Below are 2,820 nucleotides of genomic sequence, written 5' to 3'. Positions count from 1 at the left end.
TCTCTGCATGCCATCTTCAGCAAGTGTGCCATAGGTTCACTATCAGGACTCTAGAGGCTTGAAGTGTTCAGGGGATCCTATACCCTCATACCATTTCTCTAGACAAAACTGTCTTCCATGGCCATCTACTACCCAACAAAAGTTATCTCCTCCTTTAGAATATAAGATTCTCAAGAAGTGGTTATCTCCTGTTGAATTTGCTTTCATGGAATCCTCAAGTTTTTACCTGTCCCTTGCCTTAAGGAAAGTCCCAGATTAAGCTTGTGTTAGACTGAACAATGGACCACCAAGCATCCATTAAACACCTGAATAGGAGTGATAGAAATATTCAAACCTCAAGCACCCTTTTTGTTTTAGAAGTTTCTCCCAGGCAGCTTTGGCATGCCAGGCTCTGGAGGCTCTGGAGGCTCTGGAGGCTTGGCAGGGGAACACCGAGCAGTTGATTGCCTTTGCTCTTAGCTATTTAATTGCTCTCTGCCTCACTTGGTGGGTTGCTCTCCGGGCCACTGTGCAGAAGCTAATAATGGAGCATATCCTTTCCCTGCTGGAATGCCTGCTTCCCACTGGAAATTTGAAGTTTTACCTATTGATCCTTAATCAACCTTTGGATTGAAATCAATTTCATCATCTATGGAATAAAGCTCTTCTAAAAGCGTGTGCCGATGGAGGTTCTAACCACTTGTACGATATCACTGAAGGCCAGCGGGAGAGCTTCTTACCTGAATTCAAAGAGTATTGCAAAGTCAAGGGATGTGAGCTTGTTTCAACCCCTGATCAAAATTATGACTGATTTTACTAAATGCCTTCAAGTTCTCCAGAAGAAGATAGTAGAAAAAGATCTCCAGGTGGACATGATTGTGACACTGGGTGGCCTTGCCGGACGATTTGGCCAGATCATGGCTTCTGTGGAGACCCTTTTTCATGCAACTAGCATCACTCTAGTGCCTATTATCATACAAGCAGATTCCCTCATTTGCCTGCTTCAGCCGGGAAAGCACAAACTGCATGTAGACATGGGATTGGAAGGTGATTGGTGTGGCCTTGTTCCTGTTGGACACCCTTGTAAGCATGTCACCACAACAGGCCTAAAATGGAACCTCACCAATGATGTCCTCATGTTTGGAATGCTAGTCAGCACTTCAAATACCTGTTATGGTTCTGGAGTTGTGACCATGGAAACAGATCATCCTCTCATCTGGACCATGGGCATCAAAAACGAACCCCGAGAATGACATTCCAAACTCCATCCCTGCCTTCTCTAATTTGCTTATGACTGGAGAAAAAAAACACAACAACAATAAACAGATGAAATACCTCTGGATCAGGCCAGTAACATAAGCCACGAAGGGAAGGAGTGGCTAGTTTTTTTTTTTAATTTTGTCTTTTAATCATTGTTTTCTTGCCATTTAGGCTATAATATTTTAAAGGAGAAAATTTAATTTTTAAAGTAAGGGGAAATGAATGGCTAGTTTCAGGTAATCAAACAAAGTCATTAGCTTAAAAAAAAACAACAACATAAATTTGGACAAGTCCTCCTGAAAATTCAGATCTAAATATTGACAGTAGAGTTCAACAAATCATTCTTCTTCTCCTCCCAATAATGCCCCCCCCCCTTTAAAGTCCCTAATAGGTTTCTCAGGAAACTGTCAGGTCCTATCCCCAAGCTTCCACCAAAGTACATTTCTGTTGTCTGCCGCCCACTTATCTCATTGGACTAAGCTGCAAAGTCTTAAGATCAAAACTTCCTAATTTACCTCTATGCTTCTGGCAAAAACTTATTCTTTTATTGTTCTCAAATCACTGATAAGTGCTGTAGCCCTCATTGTTATCCAAAGAGACTGGGCAAAATTCAATCACCTAAAGTATTAAATCAGAATGGGCACCTAGAGGGTACATTGGAAAGAGTGCCAGGCCAGTAGTCATGAAGACTTGTCTTCCTGGGTTCAAATATGGACTCAGATATTGACTAGCACTGTGACCTTGGGCAAGCCATTTAACTGCATTTGCCTCAGTTTCCTCATCTGTAAAATGAGGGGAAGAAGGAAATGCAGTATTTTTGCCAAGAAAAACCCAAATGGAGTCAATCACAAAGAGTCAGATATGACTGAAAAAAAAAGACTGAAAATTAAACAGAATTAATCCTCTTAGTCTTTGGCAAGAAGATAAGAGTATTTAACCAAAGATAAATTTTTATACTAGGGGACCCTGTTTGATCATTCCTTGCCCAAATCCAGTTTTTTAACCTATGGATAGCCATTATTATTACCCCATTAGGGTTTCTGCCCCAAAGATTCCCAAAATACAAGTAGTGGCTATTTTAACAAACTCTGGATAGATAAAAATTAATAGAGGGGGTGAACTTCTTATTACCTTCCTAACTAAGAAACAGGAACAAAGTTCAACAGTCAAGGCATATATAAGCAAATGTGCAGGCTATGATCATGTCATCCCTGACACCCACCTCAGATCACAAACCTCAGCTATTGAAACATTTCTTCTGTAAAGAGATTTTACTTATTATTTCCTCATCATCCACAATCATGACTATAGTGCTTACTAAGCTGAGTATTGACACACAAACAACTTAGGGACATCTATCTAGGTGACTCAGGGGATGGAGAGCCAGACCTGGAGACAAGAAATCCCGGGTTCAAATCTGGCCTCAGATACTTCCTAACTGGGCCAGTCATTTAATCCCAAATGCTTAGTTAGCCCTTGCTACTCTTCTTGGAATCTACATCCATTCTAAGATCTGAGTTAAGGATTTATAAAACAACAAGTGCAATTTTAGGAAAAACTGCTCAATTCATTTTGAGGTAT

The 2,820-nt window shown here is 40.6% G+C and overlaps 1 pseudogene; it reads left to right on the top strand.

Moving 5' to 3' along the window:
- Positions 1-490: 490 nt before the first annotated feature.
- LOC100619673 (thiamin pyrophosphokinase 1-like) lies at positions 491-1,268 on the top strand (annotated as a pseudogene).
- The last annotated feature ends 1,552 nt before the right edge of the window (positions 1,269-2,820 follow it).

This window comes from Monodelphis domestica, chromosome 2 (assembly GCF_027887165.1).
Source record: "Monodelphis domestica isolate mMonDom1 chromosome 2, mMonDom1.pri, whole genome shotgun sequence".
NCBI lineage: Eukaryota > Metazoa > Chordata > Mammalia > Didelphimorphia > Didelphidae > Monodelphis > Monodelphis domestica.
Note: the sequence above shows the minus strand (reverse complement) of the source record. Positions and strands in the feature narration are given on the sequence as shown.